Source organism: Bombus terrestris, unplaced genomic scaffold, assembly GCF_910591885.1.
Source record: "Bombus terrestris unplaced genomic scaffold, iyBomTerr1.2, whole genome shotgun sequence".
In the NCBI taxonomy this organism is placed as follows: Eukaryota; Metazoa; Arthropoda; class Insecta; order Hymenoptera; family Apidae; genus Bombus; species Bombus terrestris.
The window spans coordinates 907,473-928,576 of record NW_025963555.1 but is presented as its reverse complement, the minus strand read 5'-3'; positions in this window follow the sequence as shown (position 1 = coordinate 928,576).

Here is a 21,104-nt window from a genome sequence, read left to right as displayed (position 1 = left end):
AAGGCAATATAAGGTATATGTATAGCTTGGAAATTGTGATCGTTGCTCGCTCGCTCCGCTCGCTTGTAAAAATCTAGTCCAACCTCACAACCGTTCCGATACGTTCGCAAATTCGAAATATGTCGCCACCATATCGAATAATGAACGCAAGATGGATTGGTTTTAGGTTAGGCTATAGTTTTCGAGCGAGCGCAGCGAGCGAGATACGCGTAAAGGTGTGTCACAAACCAACGGTTTGGCACATACGGACATTGAAATATTCGCACCAGCCCGTGGTGCCGGAAGTCTTTATCCTATTGCCTACTGACAAATGTTTACAGTTTATGAATAGTTTCACATAAATAGTACTATTTCCACATACCACAGTGCAATGTGATGTCCGAAATGGCTGACAAGATTAGGTAATAACACGAAATATATGCAAGGCAATATAAGGTATATGTATAGCTTGGAAATTGTGACCGTTGCTCGCTCGCTCCGCTCGCTCATAAAAATTTAGTCCAACCTCACATCCGATCCGACACGTTCCCAAATTTGAAATATGTCGCCACCATATCGAATAATGAACGCAAGATGGATTGGTTTTAGGTTAGGCTATAGTTTTCGAGCGAGCGCAGCGAGCGAGATACGCGTAAAGGTGTGTCAAAATCCCTCGGTTTGGCACATTGGGACATTCAAATATTCGCACCAGCCCGAGGAGCCGGAAGTCTTTATCCTATTGCCTACTGACAAATGTATACAGTTTATGAATAGTTTCACATAAATAGTACTATTTCCACATACCACAGTGCAATATGATGTCCGAAATGGCTGACAAAAGTAGGTAATAACACGAAATATATGCAAGGCAATATAAGGTATATGTATAGCTTGGAAATTGTGATCGTTGCTCGCTCGCTCCGCTCGCTCGTGAAAATTTAGTCCAACCTCACATCCGCTCCGACACGTTCCCAAATTTGAAATATGTCGCCACCATATCGAATAATGAACGCAAGATGGATTGGTTTTAGGTTAGGCTATAGTTTTCGAGCGAGCGCAGCGAGCGAGATACGCGTAAAGGTGTGTCACAAACCAACGGTTTGGCACATATGGACAATGAAATATTCGCACCAGCCCGAGGAGCCGGAAGTCTTTATCCTATTGCCTACTGACAAATGTTTACAGTTTATGAATAGTTTCACATAAATAGTACTATTTCCACATACTACAGTGCAATGTGATGTCCGAAATGGCTGACAAAATAAGGTAATAACACGAAATATATGCAAGGCAATATAAGGTATATATATAGCTTGGAAATTGTGACCGTTGCTCGCTCGCTCCGCTCGCTCATAAAAATTTAGTCCAACCTCACATCCGATCCGACACGTTCCCAAATTTGAAATATGTCGCCACCATATCGAATAATGAACGCAAGATGGATTGGTTTTAGGTTAGGCTATAGTTTTCGAGCGAGCGCAGCGAGCGAGATACGCGTAAAGGTGTGTCACAATCCCTCGGTTTGGCACATTGGGACATTCAAATATTCGCACCAGCCCGAGGAACCGGAAGTCTTTATCCTATTGCCTACTGACAAATGTATACAGTTTATGAATAGTTTCACATAAATAGTATTATTTCCACATCGTACAGTGCAACGTGATGTCCGAAATGTCTGACAAAATCAGGTAATAACACGAATTATATGCAAGGCAATATAAGGTATATGTATAGCTTGGAAATTGTGATCGTTGCTCGCTCGCTCCGCTCGCTTGTTAATATCTAGTCCATCCTCACAACAGATCCGATACGTTCGCAAATTCGAAATATGTCGCCACCATATCGAATAATGAACGCAAGATGGATTGGTTTTAGGTTAGGCTATAGCTTTCGAGCGAGCGCAGCGAGCGAGATACGCGTAAAGGTGTGTCAAAAACCAACGGTTTGGCACATACGGACATTGAAATATTCGCACCAGCCCGTGGAGCCGGAAGTCTTTATCCTATTGCCTACTGACAAATGTATACAGTTTATGAATAGTTTCACATAAATAGTACTATTTCCACATACCACAGTGCAATATGATGTCCGAAATGGCTGACAAAAGTAGGTAATAACACGAAATATATGCAAGGCAATATAAGGTATATGTATAGCTTGGAAATTGAGATCGTAGCTCGCTCGCTCCGCTCGCTCGTGAAAATTTAGTCCAACCTCACATCCGCTCCGACACGTTCCCAAATTTGAAATAAGTCGCCTCCATGTCGAATGACTAACGCAAGAGGGATTGGCTTTCGGTTAGGCTATAGCTTTCGAGCGAGCATGGCGAGCGAGGCACGCGGAGAGGTGTGTCGCAGTCCATCGGTTTGGCACATTGGGACATTCAAATATTCGCACCAGCCCGAGGAGCCGGAAGTCTTTATCCTATTGCCTACTGACAAATGTATACAGTTTATGAATAGTTTCACATAAATAGTATTATTTCCACATCGTACAGTGCAATATGATGTCCGAAATGTCTGACAAAATTAGGTAATAACACGAATTATATGCATGGCAATATAAGGTATATGTATAGCTTGGAAATTGTGATCGTTGCTCGCTCGCTCCGCTCGCTTGTTAAAATCTAGTCCATCCTCACAACAGATCCGATACGTTCGCAAATTCGAAATATGTCGCCACCATATCGAATACTGAACGCAAGATGGATTTGTTTTAGGTTAGGCTATAGCTTTCGAGCGAGCGCAGCGAGAGAGATACGCGTAAAGGTGTGTCAAAAACCAACGGTTTGGCACATACGGACATTGAAATATTCGCACCAGCCCGTGGTGCCGGAAGTCTTTATCCTATTGCCTACTGACAAATGTTTACAGTTTATGAATAGTTTCACATAAATAGTACTATTTCCACATACCACAGTGCAATGTGATGTCCGAAATGGCTGACAAAATAAGGTAATAACACGAAATATATGCAAGGCAATATAAGGTATATGTATAGCTTGGAAATTGTGACCGTTGCTCGCTCGCTCCGCTCGCTCATAAAAATTTAGTCCAACCTCACATCCGATCCGACACGTTCCCAAATTTGAAATATGTCGCCACCATATCGAATAATGAACGCAAGATGGATTGGTTTTAGGTTAGGCTATAGTTTTCGAGCGAGCGCAGCGAGCGAGATACGCGTAAAGGTGTGTCAAAATCCCTCGGTTTGGCACATTGGGACATTCAAATATTCGCACCAGCCCGAGGAGCCGGAAGTCTTTATCCTATTGCCTACTGACAAATGTATACAGTTTATGAATAGTTTCACATAAATAGTACTATTTCCACATACCACAGTGCAATATGATGTCCGAAATGGCTGACAAAAGTAGGTAATAACACGAAATATATGCAAGGCAATATAAGGTATATGTATAGCTTGGAAACTGAGATCGTAGCTCGCTCGCTCCGCTCGCTCGTGAAAATTTAGTCCAACCTCACATCCGCTCCGACATGTTCCCAAATTTGAAATAAGTCGCCTCCATGTCGAATGACTAACGCAAGAGGGATGGGTTTTCGGTTAGGCTATAGCTTTCGAGCGAGCATGGCGAGCGAGGCACGCGGAGAGGTGAGTCACAGTCCATCGGTTTGGCACATGGGGATATTCAAATATTCGCACCAGCCCGAGGAGCCGGAAGTATTTATCCTATTGCCTACTGACAAATGTTTGCAGTTTATCAATAGTTTTACATAGATAGTACTGTTTCCACGTAGCACAGTGCAATGTGATGTCCGAAATGGCTGACAAAATAAGGTAATAACACGAAATATATGCAAGGCAATATAAGGTATGTGTATGGCTTGCAAATTGTGATCGTTGCTCGCTCGCTCCGCTCGCTCGTAAAAATTCTGTCCAACCTCACAACCGATCCGACACGTTCGCAAATTCGAAATATGTCGCACCATATCGAATAATGAACGCAGGATGGATTGGTTTTAGGTTAGGCTATAGTTTTCGAGCGAGCGCAGCGAGCGAGATACGCGTAAAGGTGTGTCACAATCCCTCGGTTTGGCACATTGGGACATTCAAATATTCGCACCAGCCCGAGGAGCCGGAAGTCTTTATCCTATTGCCTACTGACAAATGTATACAGTTTATGAATAGTTTCACATAAATAGTATTATTTCCACATCGTACAGTGCAACGTGATGTCCGAAATGTCTGACAAAATCAGGTAATAACACGAATTATATGCAAGGCAATATAAGGTATATGTATAGCTTGGAAATTGTGATCGTTGCTCGCTCGCTCCGCTCGCTTGTTAATATCTAGTCCATCCTCACAACAGATCCGATACGTTCGCAAATTCGAAATATGTCGCCACCATATCGAATAATGAACGCAAGATGGATTGGTTTTAGGTTAGGCTATAGCTTTCGAGCGAGCGCAGCGAGCGAGATACGCGTAAAGGTGTGTCAAAAACCAACGGTTTGGCACATACGGACATTGAAATATTCGCACCAGCCCGTGGAGCCGGAAGTCTTTATCCTATTGCCTACTGACAAATGTATACAGTTTATGAATAGTTTCACATAAATAGTACTATTTCCACATACCACAGTGCAATATGATGTCCGAAATGGCTGACAAAAGTAGGTAATAACACGAAATATATGCAAGGCAATATAAGGTATATGTATAGCTTGGAAATTGAGATCGTAGCTCGCTCGCTCCGCTCGCTCGTGAAAATTTAGTCCAACCTCACATCCGCTCCGACACGTTCCCAAATTTGAAATAAGTCGCCTCCATGTCGAATGACTAACGCAAGAGGGATGGGTTTTCGGTTAGGCTATAGCTTTCGAGCGAGCATGGCGAGCGAGGCACGCGGAGAGGTAAGTCACAGTCCATCGGTTTGGCACACTGGGACATTCAAATACTCGCACCAGCCCGAGGAGCCGGAAGTCTTTATCCTATTGCCTACTGACAAATGTATACAGTTTATGAATAGTTTCACATAAATAGTACTATTTCCACATACCACAGTGCAATGTGATGTCCGAAATGGCTGACAAAAGTAGGTAATAACACGAAATATATGCAAGGCAATATAAGGTATATGTATAGCTTGGAAATTGTGATCGTTGCTCGCTCGCTCCGCTCGCTTGTAAAAATCTAGTCCAACCTCACAACCGTTCCGATACGTTCGCAAATTCGAAATATGTCGCCACCATGTCGAATAATGAACGCAAGATGGATTGGTTTTAGGTTAGGCTATAGTTTTCGAGCGAGCGCAGCGAGCGAGATACGCGTAAAGGTGTGTCACAAACCAACGGTTTGGCACATACGGACATTGAAATATTCGCACCAGCCCGTGGTGCCGGAAGTCTTTATCCTATTGCCTACTGACAAATGTTTACAGTTTATGAATAGTTTCACATAAATAGTACTATTTCCACATACCACAGTGCAATGTGATGTCCGAAATGGCTGACAAAATAAGGTAATAACACGAAATATATGCAAGGCAATATAAGGTATATGTATAGCTTGGAAATTGTGACCGTTGCTCGCTCGCTCCGCTCGCTCATAAAAATTTAGTCCAACCTCACATCCGATCCGACACGTTCCCAAATTTGAAATATGTCGCCACCATATCGAATAATGAACGCAAGATGGATTGGTTTTAGGTTAGGCTATAGTTTTCGAGCGAGGGCAGCGAGCGAGATACGCGTAAAGGTGTGTCAAAATCCCTCGGTTTGGCACATTGGGACATTCAAATATTCGCACCAGCCCGAGGAGCCGGAAGTCTTTATCCTATTGCCTACTGACAAATGTATACAGTTTATGAATAGTTTCACATAAATAGTACTATTTCCACATACCACAGTGCAATATGATGTCCGAAATGGCTGACAAAAGTAGGTAATAACACGAAATATATGCAAGGCAATATAAGGTATATGTATAGCTTGGAAATTGTGATCGTTGCTCGCTCGCTCCGCTCGCTCGTGAAAATTTAGTCCAACCTCACATCCGCTCCGACACGTTCCCAAATTTGAAATATGTCGCCACCATATCGAATAATGAACGCAAGATGGATTGGTTTTAGGTTAGGCTATAGTTTTCGAGCGAGCGCAGCGAGCGAGATACGCGTAAAGGTGTGTCACAAACCAACGGTTTGGCACATATGGACAATGAAATATTCGCACCAGCCCGAGGAGCCGGAAGTCTTTATCCTATTGCCTACTGACAAATGTTTACAGTTTATGAATAGTTTCACATAAATAGTACTATTTCCACATACTACAGTGCAATGTGATGTCCGAAATGGCTGACAAAATAAGGTAATAACACGAAATATATGCAAGGCAATATAAGGTATATATATAGCTTGGAAATTGTGACCGTTGCTCGCTCGCTCCGCTCGCTCATAAAAATTTAGTCCAACCTCACATCCGATCCGACACGTTCCCAAATTTGAAATATGTCGCCACCATATCGAATAATGAACGCAAGATGGATTGGTTTTATGTTAGGCTATAGTTTTCGAGCGAGCGCAGCGAGCGAGATACGCGTAAAGGTGTGTCACAATCCCTCGGTTTGGCACATTGGGACATTCAAATATTCGCACCAGCCCGAGGAGCCGGAAGTCTTTATCCTATTGCCTACTGACAAATGTATACAGTTTATGAATAGTTTCACATAAATAGTATTATTTCCACATCGTACAGTGCAACGTGATGTCCGAAATGTCTGACAAAATCAGGTAATAACACGAATTATATGCAAGGCAATATAAGGTATATGTATAGCTTGGAAATTGTGATCGTTGCTCGCTCGCTCCGCTCGCTTGTTAATATCTAGTCCATCCTCACAACAGATCCGATACGTTCGCAAATTCGAAATATGTCGCCACCATATCGAATAATGAACGCAAGATGGATTGGTTTTAGGTTAGGCTATAGCTTTCGAGCGAGCGCAGCGAGCGAGATACGCGTAAAGGTGTGTCAAAAACCAACGGTTTGGCACATACGGACATTGAAATATTCGCACCAGCCCGTGGAGCCGGAAGTCTTTATCCTATTGCCTACTGACAAATGTATACAGTTTATGAATAGTTTCACATAAATAGTACTATTTCCACATACCACAGTGCAATATGATGTCCGAAATGGCTGACAAAAGTAGGTAATAACACGAAATATATGCAAGGCAATATAAGGTATATGTATAGCTTGGAAATTGAGATCGTAGCTCGCTCGCTCCGCTCGCTCGTGAAAATTTAGTCCAACCTCACATCCGCTCCGACACGTTCCCAAATTTGAAATAAGTCGCCTCCATGTCGAATGACTAACGCAAGAGGGATGGGTTTTCGGTTAGGCTATAGCTTTCGAGCGAGCATGGCGAGCGAGGCACGCGGAGAGGTAAGTCACAGTCCATCGGTTTGGCACACTGGGACATTCAAATACTCGCACCAGCCCGAGGAGCCGGAAGTCTTTATCCTATTGCCTACTGACAAATGTATACAGTTTATGAATAGTTTCACATAAATAGTACTATTTCCACATACCACAGTGCAATGTGATGTCCGAAATGGCTGACAAAAGTAGGTAATAACACGAAATATATGCAAGGCAATATAAGGTATATGTATAGCTTGGAAATTGTGATCGTTGCTCGCTCGCTCCGCTCGCTTGTAAAAATCTAGTCCAACCTCACAACCGTTCCGATACGTTCGCAAATTCGAAATATGTCGCCACCATATCGAATAATGAACGCAAGATGGATTGGTTTTAGGTTAGGCTATAGTTTTCGAGCCAGCGCAGCGAGCGAGATACGCGTAAAGGTGTGTCACAAACCAACGGTTTGGCACATATGGACAATGAAATATTCGCACCAGCCCGATGAGCCGGAAGTCTTTATCCTATTGCCTACTGACAAATGTTTACAGTTTATGAATAGTTTCACATAAATAGTACTATTTCCACATACTACAGTGCAATGTGATGTCCGAAATGGCTGACAAAAGTAGGTAATAACACGAAATATATGCAAGGCAATATAAGGTATATGTATAGCTTGGAAATTGTGATCGTTGCTCGCTCGCTCCGCTCGCTCGTGAAAATTTAGTCCAACCTCACATCCGCTCCGACACGTGCCCAAATTTGAAATAAGTCGCCTCCATGTCGAATGACTAACGCAAGAGGGATTGGCTTTCGGTTAGGCTATAGCTTTCGAGCGAGCATGGCGAGCGAGGCACGCGGAGAGGTGTGTCGCAGTCCATCGGTTTGGCACATTGGGACATTCAAATATTCGCACCAGCCCGAGGAGCCGGAAGTCTTTATCCTATTGCCTACTGACAAATGTATACAGTTTATGAATAGTTTCACATAAATAGTATTATTTCCACATCGTACAGTGCAATATGATGTCCGAAATGTCTGACAAAATTAGGTAATAACACGAATTATATGCATGGCAATATAAGGTATATGTATAGCTTGGAAATTGTGATCGTTGCTCGCTCGCTCCGCTCGCTTGTTAAAATCTAGTCCATCCTCACAACAGATCCGATACGTTCGCAAATTCGAAATATGTCGCCACCATATCGAATACTGAACGCAAGATGGATTTGTTTTAGGTTAGGCTATAGCTTTCGAGCGAGCGCAGCGAGAGAGATACGCGTAAAGGTGTGTCAAAAACCAACGGTTTGGCACATACGGACATTGAAATATTCGCACCAGCCCGTGGTGCCGGAAGTCTTTATCCTATTGCCTACTGACAAATGTTTACAGTTTATGAATAGTTTCACATAAATAGTACTATTTCCACATACCACAGTGCAATGTGATGTCCGAAATGGCTGACAAAATAAGGTAATAACACGAAATATATGCAAGGCAATATAAGGTATATGTATAGCTTGGAAATTGTGACCGTTGCTCGCTCGCTCCGCTCGCTCATAAAAATTTAGTCCAACCTCACATCCGATCCGACACGTTCCCAAATTTGAAATATGTCGCCACCATATCGAATAATGAACGCAAGATGGATTGGTTTTAGGTTAGGCTATAGTTTTCGAGCGAGCGCAGCGAGCGAGATACGCGTAAAGGTGTGTCAAAATCCCTCGGTTTGGCACATTGGGACATTCAAATATTCGCACCAGCCCGAGGAGCCGGAAGTCTTTATCCTATTGCCTACTGACAAATGTATACAGTTTATGAATAGTTTCACATAAATAGTACTATTTCCACATACCACAGTGCAATATGATGTCCGAAATGGCTGACAAAAGTAGGTAATAACACGAAATATATGCAAGGCAATATAAGGTATATGTATAGCTTGGAAACTGAGATCGTAGCTCGCTCGCTCCGCTCGCTCGTGAAATTTTAGTCCAACCTCACATCCGCTCCGACATGTTCCCAAATTTGAAATAAGTCGCCTCCATGTCGAATGACTAACGCAAGAGGGATGGGTTTTCGGTTAGGCTATAGCTTTCGAGCGAGCATGGCGAGCGAGGCACGCGGAGAGGTGAGTCACAGTCCATCGGTTTGGCACACTGGGACATTCAAATATTCGCACCAGCCCGAGGAGCCGGAAGTATTTATCCTATTGCCTACTGACAAATGTTTACAGTTTATGAATAGTTTCACATAAATAGTACTGTTTCCACATACTACAGTGCAATGTGATGTCCGAAATGGCTGACAAAATAAGGTAATAACACGAAATATATGCAAGGCAATATAAGGTATGTGTATGGCTTGCAAATTGTGATCGTTGCTCGCTCGCTCCGCTCGCTCGTAAAAATTCTGTCCAACCTCACAACCGATCCGACACGTTCGCAAATTCGAAATATGTCGCACCATATCGAATAATGAACGCAGGATGGATTGGTTTTAGGTTAGGCTATAGTTTTCGAGCGAGCGCAGCGAGCGAGATACGCGTAAAGGTGTGTCACAAACCAACGGTTTGGCACATATGGACAATGAAATATTCGCACCAGCCCGAGGAGCCGGAAGTCTTTATCCTATTGCCTACTGACAAATGTATACAGTTTATGAATAGTTTCACATAAATAGTATTATTTCCACATCGTACAGTGCAATATGATGTCCGAAATGTCTGACAAAATTAGGTAATAACACGACTTATATGCAAGGCATTATAAGGTATATGTATAGCTTGGAAATTGTGATCGTTGCTCGCTCGCTCCGCTCGCTTGTTAAAATCTAGTCCCTCCTCACAACAGATCCGATACGTTCGCAAATTCGAAATATGTCGCCACCATATCGAATAATGAACGCAAGATGGATTGGTTTTAGGTTAGGCTATAGTTTTCGAGCGAGCGCAGCGAGCGAGATACGCGTAAAGGTGTGTCACAATCCCTCGGTTTGGCACATTGGGACATTCAAATATTCGCACCAGCCCGAGGAGCCGGAAGTCTTTATCCTATTGCCTACTGACAAATGTATACAGTTTATGAATAGTTTCACATAAATAGTACTATTTCCACATACCACAGTGCAATATGATGTCCGAAATGGCTGACAAAAGTAGGTAATAACACGAAATATATGCAAGGCAATATAAGGTATATGTATACCTTGGAAATTGTGATCGTTGCTCGCTCGCTCCGCTCGCTCGTGAAAATTTAGTCCAACCTTACATCCGCTCCGACACGTTCCCAAATTTGAAATAAGTCGCCTCCATGTCGAATGACTAACGCAAGATGGATTGGTTTTAGGTTAGGCTATAGTTTTCGGGCGAGCGCAGCGAGCGAGATACGCGTAAAGGTGTGTCACAAACCAACGGTTTGGCACCTACGGACATTGAAATATTCGCACCAGCCCGAGGAACCGGAAGTCTTTATCCTATTGCCTACTGACAAATGTTTACTGTTTATGAATAGTTTCATACAAATAGTACTATTTCCACATATTACAGTGCAATGTGATGTCCGAAATGTCTGACAAAATTAGGTAATAACACGAAATATATCCAAGGCAATATAAAGTATGTGTATGGCTTGCAAATTGTGATCGTTGCTCGCTCGCTACGCTCGCTCGTAAAAATTCTGGCCAACCTCACAACCGATCCGACACGTTCGCAAATTCGAAATATGTCGCACCATATCGAATAATGAACGCAGGATGGATTGGTTTTAGGTTAGGCTATAGCTTTCGAGCGAGCGCAGCGAGCGAGATACGCGTAAAAGTGTGTCACAAACCAACGGTTTGGCACATACGGACATTGAAATATTCGCACCAGCCCGAGGAGCCGGAAGTATTTATCCTATTGCCTACTGACAAATGTTTACAGTTTATGAATAGTTTCACATAAATAGTACTATTTCCACATACTACAGTGCAATGTGATGTCCGAAATGGCTGACAAAATAAGGTAATAACACGAAATATATGCAAGGCAATATAAGGTATATGTATAGCTTGGAAATTGTGACCGTTGCTCGCTCGCTCCGCTCGCTCATAAAAATTTAGTCCAACCTCACATCCGATCCGACACGTTCCCAAATTTGAAATATGTCGCCAGCATATCGAATAATGAACGCAGGATGGATTGGTTTTAGGTTAGGCTATAGTTTTCGAGCGAGCGCAGCGAGCGAGATACGCGTAAAGGTGTGTCACAAACCAACGGTTTGGCACATATGGACAATGAAATATTCGCACCAGCCCGAGGAGCCGGAAGTCTTTATCCTATTGCCTACTGACAAATGTTTACAGTTTATGAATAGTTTCACATAAATAGTACTATTTCCACATACTACAGTGCAATGTGATGTCCGAAATTGCTGACAAAAGTAGGTAATAACACGAAATATATGCAAGGCAATATAAGGTATATGTATAGCTTGGAAGTTGTGATCGTTGCTCGCTCGCTCCGCTCGCTTGTAAAAATCTAGTCCAACCTCACAACCGTTCCCATACGTTCGCAAATTCGAAATATGTCGCCACCATATCGAATAATGAACGCAAGATGGATTGGTTTTAGGTTAGGCTATAGTTTTCGAGCGAGCGCAGCGAGCGAGATACGCGTAAAGGTGTGTCACAATCCCTCGGTTTGGCACATTGGGACATTCAAATATTCGCACCAGCCCGAGGAGCCGGAAGTCTTTATCCTATTGCCTACTGACAAATGTATACAGTTTATGAATAGTTTCACATAAATAGTACTATTTCCACATACCACAGTGCAATATGATGTCCGAAATGGCTGACAAAAGTAGGTAATAACACGAAATATATGCAAGGCAATATAAGGTTTATGTATAGCTTGGAAATTGAGATCGTTGCTCGCTCGCGCCGCTCGCTCGTGAAAATTTAGTCCAACCTCACATCCGCTCCGACACGTTCCCAAATTTGAAACTAGTCGCCTCCATGTCGAATGACTAACGCAAGAGGGATTGGTTTTCGGTTAGGCTATAGCTTTCGAGCGAGCATGGCGAGCGAGGCACGCGGAGAGGTGAGTCACAGTCCATAGGTTTGGCACACTGGGACATTCAAATATTCGCACCAGCCCGAGGAGCCGGAAGTCTTTATCCTATTGCCTACTGACAAATGTATACAGTTTATGAATAGTTTCACATAAATAGTATTATTTCCACATCGTACAGTGCAACGTGATGTCCCAAATGTCTGACAAAATTAGGTAATAACACGAATTATATGCAAGGCAATATAAGGTATATGTATAGCTTGGAAGTTGTGATCGTTGCTCGCTCGCTCCGCTCGCTTGTGAAAATCTAGTCCAACCTCACAACCGTTCCCATACGTTCGCAAATTCGAAATATGTCGCCACCATATCGAATAATGAACGCAAGATGGATTGGTTTTAGGTTAGGCTATAGTTTTCGGGCGAGCGCAGCGAGCGAGATACGCGTAAAGGTGTGTCACAAACCAACGGTTTGGCACCTACGGACATTGAAATATTCGCACCAGCCCGAGGAACCGGAAGTCTTTATCCTATTGCCTACTGACAAATGTTTACTGTTTATGAATAGTTTCATACAAATAGTACTATTTCCACATATTACAGTGCAATGTGATGTCCGAAATGTCTGACAAAATTAGGTAATAACACGAAATATATCCAAGGCAATATAAAGTATGTGTATGGCTTGCAAATTGTGATCGTTGCTCGCTCGCTCCGCTCGCTTGTTAAAATCTAGTCCCTCCTCACAACAGATCCGACACGTTCGCAAATTCGAAATATGTCGCACCATATCGAATAATGAACGCAGGATGGATTGGTTTTAGGTTAGGCTATAGCTTTCGAGCGAGCGCAGCGAGCGAGATACGCGTAAAGGTGTGTCACAAACCAACGGTTTGGCACATACGGACATTGAAATATTCGCACCAGCCCGAGGAGCCGGAAGTATTTATCCTATTGCCTACTGACAAATGTTTACAGTTTATGAATAGTTTCACATAAATAGTACTATTTCCACATACTACAGTGCAATGTGATGTCCGAAATCGCTGACAAAATAAGGTAATAACACGAAATATATGCAAGGCAATATAAGGTATATGTATAGCTTGGAAATTGTGACCGTTGCTCGCTCGCTCCGCTCGCTCATAAAAATTTAGTCCCACCTCACATCCGATCCGACACGTTCCCAAATTTGAAATATGTCGCCACCATATCGAATAATGAACGCAGGATGGATTGGTTTTAGGTTAGGCTATAGTTTTCGAGCGAGCGCAGCGAGCGAGATACGCGTAAAGGTGTGTCACAATCCATCGGTTTGGCACGTTGGGACATTCAAATATTAGCACCAGCCCGAGGAGCCGGAAGTCTTTATCCTATTGCCTACTGACAAATGTTTACAGTTTATGAATAGTTTCACATAAATAGTACTATTTCCACATACTACAGTGCAACGTGATGTCCCAAATGTCTGACAAAATTAGGTAATAACACGAATTATATGCAAGGCAATATAAGGTATATGTATAGCTTGGAAGTTGTGATCGTTGCTCGCTCGCTCCGCTCGCTTGTGAAAATCTAGTCCAACCTCACAACCGTTCCCATACGTTCGCAAATTCGAAATATGTCGCCACCATATCGAATAATGAACGCAAGATGGATTGGTTTTAGGTTAGGCTATAGTTTTCGGGCGAGCGCAGCGAGCGAGATACGCGTAAAGGTGTGTCACAAACCAACGGTTTGGCACCTACGGACATTGAAATATTCGCACCAGCCCGAGGAACCGGAAGTCTTTATCCTATTGCCTACTGACAAATGTTTACTGTTTATGAATAGTTTCATACAAATAGTACTATTTCCACATATTACAGTGCAATGTGATGTCCGAAATGTCTGACAAAATTAGGTAATAACACGAAATATATCCAAGGCAATATAAAGTATGTGTATGGCTTGCAAATTGTGATCGTTGCTCGCTCGCTCCGCTCGCTTGTTAAAATCTAGTCCCTCCTCACAACAGATCCGACACGTTCGCAAATTCGAAATATGTCGCACCATATCGAATAATGAACGCAGGATGGATTGGTTTTAGGTAAGGCTATAGCTTTCGAGCGAGCGCAGCGAGCGAGTTACGCGTAAAGGTGTGTCACAAACCAACGGTTTGGCACATACGGACATTGAAATATTCGCACCAGCCCGAGGAGCCGGAAGTATTTATCCTATTGCCTACTGACAAATGTTTACAGTTTATGAATAGTTTCACATAAATAGTACTATTTCCACATACTACAGTGCAATGTGATGTCCGAAATCGCTGACAAAATAAGGTAATAACACGAAATATATGCAAGGCAATATAAGGTATATGTATAGCTTGGAAATTGTGACCGTTGCTCGCTCGCTCCGCTCGCTCATAAAAATTTAGTCCCACCTCACATCCGATCCGACACGTTCCCAAATTTGAAATATGTCGCCACCATATCGAATAATGAACGCAGGATGGATTGGTTTTAGGTTAGGCTATAGTTTTCGAGCGAGCGCAGCGAGCGAGATACGCGTAAAGGTGTGTCACAATCCATCGGTTTGGCACGTTGGGACATTCAAATATTAGCACCAGCCCGAGGAGCCGGAAGTCTTTATCCTATTGCCTACTGACAAATGTTTACAGTTTATGAATAGTTTCACATAAATAGTACTATTTCCACATACTACAGTGCAATGTGATGTCCGAAATGGCTGACAAAATAAGGTAATAACACGAAATATATGCAAGGCAATATAAGGTATATGTATAGCTTGGAAGTTGTGATCGTTGCTCGCTCGCTCCGCTCGCTTGTAAAAATCTAGTCCAACCTCACAACCGTTCCCATACGTTCGCAAATTCGAAATATGTCGCCACCATATCGAATAATGAACGCAAGATGGATTGGTTTTAGGTTAGGCTATAGTTTTCGAGCGAGCGCAGCGAGCGAGATACGCGTAAAGGTGTGTCACAATCCCTCGGTTTGGCACATTGGGACATTCAAATATTCGCACCAGCCCGAGGAGCCGGAAGTCTTTATCCTGTTGCCTACTGACAAATGTATACAGTTTATGAATAGTTTCACATAAATAGTACTATTTCCACATACCACAGTGCAATATGATGTCCGAAATGGCTGACAAAAGTAGGTAATAACACGAAATATATGCAAAGCAATATAAGGTATATGTATAGCTTGGAAATTGAGATCGTTGCTCGCTCGCTCCGCTCGCTCGTGAAAATTTAGTCCAACCTCACATCCGCTCCGACACGTTCCCAAATTTGAAACAAGTCGCCTCCATGTCGAATGACTAACGCAAGAGGGATTGGTTTTCGGTTAGGCTATAGCTTTCGAGCGAGCATGGCGAGCGAGGCACGCGGAGAGGTGAGTCACAGTCCATAGGTTTGGCACACTGGGACATTCAAATATTCGCACCAGCCCGAGGAGCCGGAAGTCTTTATCCTATTGCCTACTGACAAATGTATACAGTTTATGAATAGTTTCACATAAATAGTACCATTTCCACATACCACAGTGCAATATGATGTCCGAAATGGCTGACCAAAGTAGGTAATAACACGAATTATATGCAAGGCAATATAAGGTATATGTATAGCTTGGAAATTGTGATCGTTGCTCGCTCGCTCCGCTCGCTTGTAAAAATCTAGTCCATCCTCACAACCGATCCGATACGTTCGCAAATTCGAAATATGTCGCCACCATATCGAATAATGAACGCAAGATGGATTGGTTTTAGGTTAGGCTATAGTTTTCGAGCGAGCGCAGCGAGCGAGATACGCGTAAAGGTGTGTCACAAACCAACGGTTTGGCACATATGGACAATGAAATATTCGCACCAGCCCGAGGAGCCGGAAGTCTTTATCCTATTGCCTACTGACAAATGTTTACAGTTTATGAATAGTTTCACATAAATAGTACTATTTCCACATACTACAGTGCAATGTGATGTCCGAAATGGCTGACAAAAGTAGGTAATAACACGAAATATATGCAAGGCAATATAAGGTATATGTATAGCTTGGAAATTGTGATCGTTGCTCGCTCGCTCCGCTCGCTCGTGAAAATTTAGTCCAACCTCACATCCGCTCCGACACGTTCCCAAATTTGAAATAAGTCGCCTCCATGTCGAATGACTAACGCAAGAGGGATTGGTTTTCGGTTAGGCTATAGCTTTCGAGCGAGCGCAGCGAGCGAGATACGCGTAAAGGTGTGTCACAAACCAACGGTTTGGCACATACGGACATTGAAATATTCGCACCAGCCCGAGGAGCCGGAAGTATTTATCCTATTGCCTACTGACAAATGTTTACAGTTTATGAATAGTTTCACATAAATAGTACTATTTCCACATACTACAGTGCAATGTGATGTCCGAAATGGCTGACAATATAAGGTAATAACACGAAATATATGCAAGGCAATATAAGGTATATGTATAGCTTGGAAATTGTGACCGTTGCTCGCTCGCTCCGCTCGCTCATAAAAATTTAGTCCAACATCACATCCGATCCGACACGTTCCCAAATTTGAAATATGTCGGCACCATATCGAATAATGAACGCAGGATGGATTGGTTTTAGGTTAGGCTATAGTTTTCGAGCGAGCGCAGCGAGCGAGATACGCGTAAAGGTGTGTCACAATCCATCGGTTTGGCACATTGGGACATTCAAATATTCGCACCAGCCCGAGGAGCCGGAAGTCTTTATCCTATTGCCTACTGACAAATGTTTACAGTTTATGAATAGTTTCACATAAATAGTACTATTTCCACATACTACAGTGCAATGTGATGTCCGAAATGGCTGACAAAATAAGGTAATAACACGAAATATATGCAAGGCAATATAAGGTATATGTATAGCTTGGAAATTGTGACCGTTGCTCGCTCGCTCCGCTCGCTCATAAAAATTTAGTCCAACCTCACATCCGATCCGACACGTTCCCAAATTTGAAATATGTCGCCACCATATCGAATAATGAACGCAAGATGGATTGGTTTTAGGTTAGGCTATAGCTTTCGAGCGAGCATGGCGAGCGAGGCACGCGGAGAGGTGAGTCACAGTCCATCGGTTTGGCACACTGGGACATTCAAATATTCGCACCAGCCCGAGGAGCCGGAAGTCTTTATCCTGTTGCCTACTGACAAATGTATACAGTTTATGAATAGTTTCACATAAATAGTACTATTTCCACATACCACAGTGCAATATGATGTCCGAAATGGCTGACCAAAGTAGGTAATAACACGAATTATATGCAAGGCAATATAAGGTATATGTATAGCTTGGAAATTGTGATCGTTGCTCGCTCGCTCCGCTCGCTTGTAAAAATCTAGTCCATCCTCACAACCGATCCGATACGTTCGCAAATTCGAAATATGTCGCCACCATATCGAATAATGAACGCAAGATGGATTGGTTTTAGGTTAGGCTATAGTTTTCGAGCGAGCGCAGCGAGCGAGATACGCGTAAAGGTGTGTCACAAACCAACGGTTTGGCACATATGGACAATGAAATATTCGCACCAGCCCGAGGAGCCGGAAGTCTTTATCCTATTGCCTACTGACAAATGTTTACAGTTTATGAATAGTTTCACATAAATAGTACTATTTGCACATACTACAGTGCAATGTGATGTCCGAAATGGCTGACAAAAGTAGGTAATAACACGAAATATATGCAAGGCAATATAAGGTATATGTATAGCTTGGAAATTGTGATCGTTGCTCGCTCGCTCCGCTCGCTCGTGAAAATTTATCCCAACCTCACATCCGCTCCGACACGTTCCCAAATTTGAAATAAGTCGCCTCCATGTCGAATGACTAACGCAAGAGGGATCGGTTTTCGGTTAGGCTATAGCTTTCGAGCGAGCATGGCGAGCGAGGCACGCGGAGAGGTGTGTCGCAGTCCATCGGTTTGGCACATTGGGACATTCAAATATTCGCACCAGCCCGAGGAGCCGGAAGTCTTTATCCTATTGCCTACTGACAAATGTATACAGTTTATGAATAGTTTCACATAAATAGTATTATTTCCACATCGTACAGTGCAATATGATGTCCGAAATGTCTGACAAAATTAGGTAATAACACGAATTATATGCAAGGCATTATAAGGTATATGTATAGCTTGGAAATTGTGATCGTTGCTCGCTCGCTCCGCTCGCTTGTTAAAATCTAGTCCCTCCTCACAACAGATCCGATACGTTCGCAAATTCGAAATATGTCGCCACCATATCGAATAATGAACGCAAGATGGATTGGTTTTAGGTTAGGCTATAGTTTTCGAGCGAGCGCAGCGAGCGAGATACGCGTAAAGGTGTGTCACAGTCCCACGGTTTGGCACATTGGGACATTCAAATATTCGCACCAGCCAGAGGAGCCGGAAGTCTTTATCCTATTGCCTACTGACAAATGTATACAGTTTATGAATAGTTTCACATAAATAGTACTATTTCCACATACCACAGTGCAATATGATGTCCGAAATGGCTGACAAAAGTAGGTAATAACACGAAATATATGCAAGGCAATATAAGGTATATGTATAGCTTGGAAATTGTGATCGTTGCTCGCTCGCTCCGCTCGCTCGTGAAAATTTAGTCCAACCTTACATCCGCTCCGACATGTTCCCAAATTTGAAATAAGTCGCCTCCATGTCGAATGACTAACGCAAGAGGGATTGGTTTTCGGTTAGGCTATAGCTTTCGAGCGAGCATTGCGAGCGAGGCACGCGGAGAGGTGAGTCACAGTCCATCGGTTTGGCACACTGGGACATTCAAATATTCGCACCAGCCCGAGGAGACGGAAGTCTTTATCCTATTGCCTATTGACAAATGTATACAGTTTATGAATAGTTTCACATAAATAGTATTATTTCCACATCGTACAGTGCAACGTGATGTCCCAAATGTCTGACAAAATTAGGTAATAACACGAATTATATGCAAGGCAATATAAGGTATATGTATAGCTTGGAAGTTGTGATCGTTGCTCGCTCGCTCCGCTCGCTTGTGAAAATCTAGTCCAACCTCACAACCGTTCCCATACGTTCGCAAATTCGAAATATGTCGCCACCATATCGAATAATGAACGCAAGATGGATTGGTTTTAGGTTAGGCTATAGTTTTCGGGCGAGCGCAGCGAGCGAGATACGCGTAAAGGTGTGTCACAAACCAACGGTTTGGCACCTACGGACATTGAAATATTCGCACCAGCCCGAGGAACCGGAAGTCTTTATCCTATTGCCTACTGACAAATGTTTACTGTTTATGAATAGTTTCATACAAATAGTACTATTTCCACATATTACAGTGCAATGTGATGTCCGAAATGTCTGACAAAATTAGGTAATAACACGAAATATATCCAAGGCAATATAAAGTATGTGTATGGCTTGCAAATTGTGATCGTTGCTCGCTCGCTCCGCTCGCTCGTAAAAATTCTGGCCAACCTCACAACCGATCCGACACGTTCGCAAATTCGAAATATGTCGCACCATATCGAATAATGAACGCAGGATGGATTGGTTTTAGGTTAGGCTATAGCTTTCGAGCGAGCGCAGCGAGCGAGATACGCGTAAAGGTGTGTCACAAACCAACGGTTTGGCACATACGGACATTGAAATATTCGCACCAGCCCGAGGAGCCGGAAGTATTTATCCTATTGCCTACTGACAAATGTTTACAGTTTATGAATAGTTTCACATAAATAGTACTATTTCCACATACTACAGTGCAATGTGATGTCCGAAATGGCTGACAAAATAAGGTAATAACACGAAATATATGCAAGGCAATATAAGGTATATGTATAGCTTGGAAATTGTGACCGTTGCTCGCTCGCTCCGCTCGCTCATAAAAATTTAGTCCAACCTCACATCCGATCCGACACGTTCCCAAATTTGAAATATGTCGCCACTATATCGAATAATGAACGCAGGATGGATGGGTTTTAGGTTAGGCTATAGTTTTCGAGCGAGCGCAGCGAGCGAGATACGCGTAAAGGTGTGTCACAATCCATCGGTTTGGCACATTGGGACATTCAAATATTCGCACCAGCCCGAGGAGCCGGAAGTCTTTATCCTATTGCCTACTGACACATGTTTACAGTTTATGAATAGTTTCACATAAATAGTACTATTTCCACATACTACAGTGCAATGTGATGTCCGAAATGGCTGACAAAATAAGGTAATAACACGAAATATATGCAAGGCAATATAAGGTATATGTATAGCTTGGAAGTTGTGATCGTTGCTCGCTCGCTCCGCTCGCTTGTAAAAATCTAGTCCAACCTCACAACCGTTCCCATACGTTCGCAAATTCGAAATATGTCGCCACCATATCGAATAATGAACGCAAGATGGATTGGTTTTAGGTTAGGCTATAGTTTTCGAGCGAGCGCAGCGAGCGAGATACGCGTAAAGGTGTGTCACAATCCCTCGGTTTGGCACATTGGGACATTCAAATATTCGCACCAGCCCGAGGAGCCGGAAGTCTTTATCCTATTGCCTACTGACAAATGTTTACAGTTTATGAATAGTTTCACATAAATAGTACTATTTCCACATACTACAGTGCAATGTGATGTCCGAAATGGCTGACAAAAGTAGGTAATAACACGAAATATATGCAAGGCAATAT